This window comes from Neopelma chrysocephalum, unplaced genomic scaffold (genome assembly GCF_003984885.1).
Source record: "Neopelma chrysocephalum unplaced genomic scaffold, ASM398488v2 Primary Assembly neopelma1_69, whole genome shotgun sequence".
NCBI classification, from domain to species: domain Eukaryota; kingdom Metazoa; phylum Chordata; class Aves; order Passeriformes; family Pipridae; genus Neopelma; species Neopelma chrysocephalum.
Window position 1 is genome coordinate 5,888,949 of NW_020897729.1, and position 8,273 is coordinate 5,897,221.

Sequence of the window (8,273 nt, forward strand, 5' to 3'; positions counted from 1 at the left end):
GATTATTACAGTAAGTTTATAACTTGACGTATTAACAGATTGTTTTGTAAAGGGAAGAATATGAAATTTTATAATTCTCTGACAAATTGTATCTGTGGCAAAGAGTTTAATGGAGGCAGACAGTAACACAAATGTACCACATTTTTATGACAGCATTTATATCAGGGTTATATTTTTTCCTTTGACTTCTAACCCAAATAGTTTCTGCTTTATTCCAGTGATAGTTCATGAGAATTATCTTTTGTAACAGAAGTACAAGACTACCCATAAATCATTGATTTTATTTCAAAATTATTACCAGCCTCCTTGTTCTGCGCTTTTCCTCTGCACAATGCGAAAAAGAAAAAAAAAGAACTAAAATATTACTTGCGTTTAATTTTTTTGTAACTGAAGGGAAACCAGGCAACAAATTCCCATTTAAAAGTGGTTATCACAAACAGAGAAGCAATAATTATTTTTCATGACTTCTTGACCTATTTAATCAAGTCCCTATTGCTGGAGAAAAGATCTCATTTTTGACTTATACTTTTCTTTATTTATCTCTTATGTCTTTATCTGGTGATTAATGTTAAATATGCACTTATTCCTCCTTAGAGAAATACAGTATTGATTTTATTCACAGGATAATTTAATTTCCATCAGTATTTTAACTTCAATAGAATCAGAACTTTTCCTGAGGAATAGAAAGAAATGCTACTTAAAGGAAATTAAATTTTGCTCTTGATGAATTGAGAAGTACCACACATTAATTCAAGGCAGAATTAACTGAAATATCGTAATTACTATGGATCGGAATTTAAATTCATGCCAGAATTTTGAATAAGCTATGGTAATTAATGTATTACAACTAGATGTCATTTAAAAATTGTGGGAAAATGCTTCAGCTAATCTTAAAATGTAAGAAACAGGTTGTAGAGAAATAATGTGTTAACTTTTTAATAAAAAACTTCAAATTTTTTAATTTCTAAACTTCAGCAGTAATTATTTCATTTAGAAGATGATTTTTTGCATGGATTCTTGTAGGTATTTAATTAAGGGGCTGCTACAAGGATAGGAGAGCATAACACAGGTGGGGTAATGGACAGTGTTAAATGTTGGTGTTGATGATTCAGCTTTCACAGGCAATGAGGTGATGCATGATGGTCTATGCACCCTAATAAATTTTGACCATCTGGTGGTAATAGAAGTGGAGTTCCCTGCCACAGAAGAGGAGGAACATGGTGTGAGAGACTTGCATTGCTGGAGCACATCTCTGGAATTATAATTCTTCTTAAGTAAGAAATTTTACAGGTGCAGTTCTTATAGCTTTTTTTTTTCTTCCCTTTTGTAGCACAAAAAAGATTCATTCTACCCCAATGGTCTTATCCTGGAAGGAATATCTTCTACTGGTCAAATCTCTCTAAATTTTAAATGTCCTGGCTGTAATTTCTACATATTTTTTGATAAGAACCATCTAATCTGGATAGAAAATTATAAACAATGGACATAAAACTGATGTCCTGCTGCCAGGTAACTCATCATGGTGTCTCAGTCTGTGGAGCCACACAGTTTTGAAAGAGGTAAAAACTCAGGGGAAATCCGAATTGGAAAAGTTACATAATTTTGTAAAAAGGGAAGACCCTGCTTGTTTTGTATAAACTTTTCAAACCTCTGGTCATATATAGTGCAAATTAAGCGACTTCCTGCAAGACAGAGGGAAGGGAGCCAATTTTTACTTTTATACTCCAAAGATTCTGTGCCTGTAGATTAAAATGTGATTGATTTCTTTAATATTTCATTTGCCAGGATATTTGACAGACATGCCCAGATTCACCTGTCTCCTTGAACGTCTTATTGCATGAGCACTTATCAGCAATTGCCCTCAGTAAAATGTAGCAGGTATGCCTGTTAATACTCTGACAGTTAATAAGTTCTCAGTTGATTCAGGGACTAGAAGTGTTTGTTCATGTTTGAAGATTAATAATAGTTTAAGTCTGTCATCAAAAAAAAAAAAGGAATCCTCCTCTCCCCAGTTTATTCCAACCTGTGAACATAATTCACTCTTTGGTGTGTGATAGTTTTGAAGTTTTTACTTTAAAGCGTGATTGCAAAGAGTGTTTGGAGTAGTGACTCCAGGCTTTGGAAAGTGCTGCAGAGGTTTAATAACTGAATCAATTTAACCTAAATTTAGCACCTGGTTCTGATTCAGATTGTAGCTGCACACGCTGCTGCACTGCAGTGTTTGGAGAGGCAAGATCTCTGTGTGTTGGACACTGTTGCATCCTGTGTGTGATTCCTGGGATGGTTTGCACGCACATGCTTGCCTGTGGCACAGATCTGGAGATCTGTGACGCTGTTGTAATTCATTATTGCTTGTTAAAGGAGACTCATGACCTGTGAACATCAATATTAAAGGCTACCTGGAAAATTAGGTACCGTCTAGAGTAAGAGGGGCTTGTCTCTATTCCAGAAGCTGTTATATGAGGAAAAGCTATTGCTAGATTTTTGTTTATCTCTTGACAAAAAATACAGGATTTTATACAACTCTGTGTTTTCAGCAAAAGTTGTGAAGAAGAGAGCTAGGAAAGAGTGGTCTATTAAAGCAGAGACAATTTTTAGCCTGTTAGCAGGAGATCTATAGAAGTTTAGGTCTACCTACCCCTGACAGTTGTTTGTAACAAACAGCTTCTATCAGCCTACTTGTGTCAGGGAATATCAGTATAGAGCTTTCAAAAGTTTTACCTGCCTATGTATGTATTTAATTCATCTTTCAACTTCATATAGGCACTCTGCAAATATACAGATAAATGGAAAAGAAGTAACAGCTTGACCAGACCCAACATCTGTGTCCATGACCTCCTTGCCACAGAGGATCAGCACTGTCTGAGCTGAGGTGGAGATCTCATCCCTGTTTAAAGGTGCCTTTGTGCTCTGCACTCCACAGGTCTTTCCAGGACTACACTGAACGTGGTGGGTGCAAATTTGTCATTCTAATAATGGTAACATAAAAGAGAGGATCTGAGAGAAGCCTGCTCTGAAACAGCAACTTTCTGGTCTTTCCTCTCCTCAGTTTTTGTTAAGAGTTGGTGCCCTCTTCTTTATTTACTTCTAGGGAAATAAAATATGGGTCTGGAGGTATCCAAAATTATCTCAGTTGCTTAATTATTATGTCATATTGTGCATGATGAAGTTTACTGGAATTAAAATTACCACCAATAAACTTTATCAAATAGATTGAGTTCTTCAGGTGAGCTTTGGTCCTGAAGGAATTATTCTGGGTGTATATACTTAGCAAAACTAGTCATTGAACTTAAACTGTGGGAGAAAAAGGACATGAGTAAGGCTCCTGAATTGTGCAGTGATACAAATTATAGCAGTGGCCTTTTGTGACTCATAAGAAAATGAGTTGTGACTTCAGGAACTAAGAGCTGTGGCTCAATCCCAGAGGGTTAAGTTTTCCCATCGCTGCATATCCTCACATCAAGCCATCTTTAATCTTTTGGTAGAACCTGACAGAAGAGTAAATTGTGCAATTCCATCATTTCAGAATGAAATGTGCTTAATGATATCTTGACCTATGATCTCTGGGATGGAATTAAAAACAGGTTAATTATCAACTTATGTGCATTTTTTTCTTTGAGAAGTGACAAAAAAGCCCATTTTAAGTGCATTGAATTGTTCCCTTTTGGTCATACTGTCAGTGTGAAATGAAAGAAGTAATTTGACCAACTGGTTTTCAATTCCTGATCGAAAGTAAAAGTAAATGTGGATTGATTTTGACTTAAGTAAGGAAAGTGTAGCATTCAAATACTTACTTAGCTTCTTCAATTTCATTTTTTTTCATGCAAGATTGAATAAATATTACATTTATTTTTACATTTAACATAGAATTTTACATATGACTATTTTTAATTTGCAACTTTACAACTGTATTTTGCAGCTTTATTTTTCTACTCACAGTCTGAAAGAGAATCAGACATAATGTAGTTTTCAAACAGGTAAAGCAGGCCTGCTTACAGCTTTCCATTGAGAGGTTATAAAAGTCTATCAAAGCACAAACTCTGCATCCTTTTACAAATATTTCATTTTATTCTCTCCCTGTAAGCAAAACAAGCAAAACAAAATAAAAAGCAGTCATCAAAGTGAAATGTATGTTAATATGAGTCATAACTGTCAATCAAGCAGTTCTTTCTTCTTGATGATTGAAATAATTGACTTTCCTAAAATGAACATTCACAGATAAGTGGTGGTTACTACTGGCTGTTCAGTTCAATTAAGACCCTAAAGCAGGACACCGAGAGATAAAGTCATCTAGGTTTAATAGGTATTCATCCCTCCCTCACCTCTACATTAGCAGAAGATATGAGAGAACCAGGGCAATATCTAATACATGTTTTTTAATCTAAGATTTGTATTCTGAAATTTTGAGCAGCTCCTTTCTCCAAGGCCAGAGCTCAAATCAATATAGTGAGCTCTGACCAAACCTGAAATCTGTGCATGTACCTGTTGCAGATCTAATATGTGATTTTCATAGGTTTTGATTCCTTTCACAGAGCCAGATTTCACTTGTGGTGATGTTTATCTCCTATATAATTGAAAAATATGTTGAGGGCAGGAAAATGTAGCCTTGCGTTAACAGTCATTTCCTGAGGTCACCACTGTGTCCCAGTGGACAGACACTCATCCTCCAGAGCCCAGGGCTGTTTGGGTTGGAGTTTTGGCACCCAGAATGATCTAAGCTGAACAGATCAAAGGGTAGAAGCTGAGCAAAGAGGTTCTGCTATTGGGCAACTGATGGATGGCTTCGTTCCCCTAGAAAAAAGCAGCCCTTCAGAGAGCACGGCAGGAAAGTCATTCCAGTGCAGTGTGAAAATCCGACAGCATTAGGGAATGAATGGCCCTTTTACAGTCGGGGGATCTAAAATAAAACCTACAGCTGTGCAGCCAGGAACTTCACTGTACAGCAGCAAGAAACACAGGACAATTCAGGGCACTGTTCCCCACCAGGCTTAATCCCGTCTGACTGTGAACTTTCGCATCTATCCTCCAAAAAATTACTTTCCCATCGGATCAGTGAGTCATATTCCAGCAACACACCGAATGACTCAATCTAATATGAGGAAAGGGCGAGGAACACGTCGATGCAGTTAAGAGGGGAAAGGAGACAGAATTAAACCATCACTTTTGGCAGCAACGCACAGTTTGGTGAAATTAAGCACAACATGAAACAGAGCCTCCAGAGAGCTTGGGTGAATTGGAGATAATTTAGGAAAAAAATAATTTGAAGCCTCTTGCTATGAGGAGTAAGTGGTACAGTGTAGTTTTGAGGCATTTCTAGCAAGAGGAGAAACATTTAGTGATTTTTTTGTGAAAAATTAAGTCTCTGGAAAAATAAGAATTTACCTGTATCGGGCTAGGAATTTTATTTTTCCAGGGGCATTTTTACAAACACCTGACCTGTTCGAGCAGTTTAGCTCTTATTTCCTGTCAGTTTAGGCTGACCCTGGCATACATCTGCAGCAGCTGTTTCTGAATTTTGTCACACTGAGTTTACTAATGGTGAATGTTAACTCATTTCGATTGTAAATAGGCTGAAACGCCAGCTCATACAATATTTAATGTCCCGTCTCCAGTCCTTTTCTTCATTTTCCTCATTCCTTGCTTTTTTTCCTGCAATTCTTGATCTCTGGAAGACCTTCACTGTTTAATTTTTGTGCCATCTTTCTTTTTTTTTCGTGGCACTGTAGGGTAGCAAGGTTTTTTATAACTCAGGCCTTTTTCCTGCAGAGGGACAGTGTGATCCGTTCGAGGCTCCCATCCATCTGGTGTCGCACAGACAGCAGCTGACACTGGGGCAGGTTTATAAGTAGAGCACTGAGAGCAATTAGCATTTGAATTAAAGCTACCTGTGGATAACAACAGGTGATTACCCTATTTAACAGCTGTTAAGTGGTGTTATTTGCCAGCTATAGACCACAGACTGAGTGAATTGTATGCATACAAATGGGAGTTACAGTGCATACAAACGAAGGACGTTAATTAAATAATATTTTTTAAATTGCAACTATGAAATCTATAGAGGTCAGCTCAAAACAAGTAACCGGTAGTAAAAGAAAGGCTTTTAAAAGTGTTCTAGAATCCAGGACAAGAACTTCTTAACGACTAAAAGCCTCTGTTTGGGCAGTCAGCATTTTGCTCTAGAAGCAGAAAAGCAAAACTTGCTATTACACTGGTTCAGCTTCTGGCAAAAAAAGAAAATAGTGAGAAATTAAAGCACATAAGATTATTTTCTCCTTCTGTTTTATCTGCATTTCCAACAAGGCTTAATCAACCTCAGTGTTCTTTGGAAAGTACAACACTGTTCCCTCTGTACGTGTCTACTTGCCTTCGTGCATATGTGGGAGAAGCTGCTCCACTAACTCACTCCCTTCTGTGCTGGGGGCGGATGGATGTCTTTTTTGAACATTTGTGTAGCATATGGCTGTGCAACATCCTCTTAAATCCACGTGGGGTCTGTACCACGGTTCTGCTTCGTGTGTTGCTGAAGAGTATCTGACTGAGCCTGGCTGCACCTCCTCAGCAGACTTTCTTGTTGGCTCTGAAGCTTTTTCTGTGAACCTCTTCTCCAAGGACATGGATTTTCAGTGACCTTGTTTTAAGACCTCCCAAGGCATATGAAGAGAATCTGCCTACCAAGAAAGGCTGATTAAATTTCTGCTTTAAGTGTTTGCTTACACTCTACAAACAGAATTATTTTGTCGGTGCTGGTTGGTCTCATTGCTACTCCAGAACTGACTGAGTTTTGTGTAAGTGCAACTGTCACAAATTACAAGATGAACTTAACTTCTTCCCTGTGGCACAATCATCCATTCAGTTAAAAAGCTACTTTGATTTGTGCATGTGTACATCTTCATTGTATTAGTATGAATAGATGTCCAATTCAAATATATACCAATGTAGGCATTCAGTGCTCCCTTCCAGAGTGGTGGAATCCAGGATAAACACTACTACAGCTTAGAAGGGATCCCTGTTTTTTATTAAAGAAACCTGCCCAATTAAAACATTTACTGTACTAGGCAACTGAATAGAAATTAAATGCCTGTTAACTCTCTGATGCTGGTGAATTGTATGATACATCCAGCTAGAAAATTATCATACTGACAACCTTATTTAACTGGAATTTGATGTGGGTCAGAACAGAATCTGTCTGCTATTAAGAGGCTCATAATGACTTTCAGAAGTTAAGGTTAAAGCACTGCCCCCCTCAGTCATAGTTACCCTGCAGAAGGCTTGGACTGTTTACAAATAAGCCCTATGGAATCAAAGCAGATATTTGAATAATGTTCAATAAGGGTTGGCTATACAAACACCTCCAAGTAGGTCTTTTCCATAGGGTTATCCAGGGATCATTATCTCAGAGATGGTGATGCTCACCCATTCTTCCCCCCACTGCAGGCCAGAAACAGACTCTGTATTTGAGAGTAGGCTCTCTTTATACATAAAATATATATTGTTCATCTTTTATTTATTCTTTTGATGTCGAGCAGTAAATGGTGTATTTTTTGTAGGTATCTCCCTGTCAGAAGAATCTTGAAAAGTTGCAAAAATTTGCTGCCAACCAACCAGCATTTCCTAAAGCCACCAGTCCTAAAGTAGTGCCAAATACCACATTGGTACAGATCACAATTCAGAATGTCCTGAGATTTGCTATTCACCAGGCTTTTAGCTTGCTTTATTTTACAGCTGCAGGATACTTACCACTGTGTGCAGCATCCTTGCTATCAGCACCTGGGCACCTTGACTTGTTTCAAGATTTAGAGTGATAAACACCACACATCTTTTTTTCCTTTTCCATCTGATGTTGGGTGATGGGTATCTTGGATGAATAGGAGGTCTCCTGGGGTAGGAAGAGCAGTAGTATAATGAAAACAGGTGGGTATTCGGCAAAGACAGGCCAGCTGAATGAGGGAGAGTGCAAGACATGCTGGTCCCACACCTGAAAGAGAAAAGCCCCAGGAAAGCACTGCTAAAGCCCCAGGCAAGCACTGCTAAAGCAGCTCTTCATGGAGAGCAGGAGGCACTTGGCAGTGCCTCCCCAGGGCACAGTGAGATCAGTTCAATCCATCTTGCCTTTCTGATGCCTTCTTCCTGCTAATCTATATCTGAGATGATTATTTCACACAATACAAATCCAAATGTCTTATTTAAAGATAACAAGATAAAGTAAAAATACATCTAGCTCTGGATTTTTATTTTTTAAATTAAAAAGGAATAGTTTAAAGTGCAGAGAGGAT

The 8,273-nt window shown here is 37.9% G+C and overlaps 1 long non-coding RNA gene across 1 annotated transcript; it reads left to right on the forward strand.

The window, feature by feature from the left end:
• Window positions 1-2,904: 2,904 nt before the first annotated feature.
• On the forward strand, window positions 2,905-7,388 carry LOC113968720. Its single transcript, XR_003534635.1, has 3 exons — window positions 2,905-2,949; window positions 3,486-3,584; window positions 7,373-7,388. It is a non-coding gene; the product is annotated as an uncharacterized LOC113968720 (long non-coding RNA).
• Window positions 7,389-8,273: the final 885 nt, after the last annotated feature.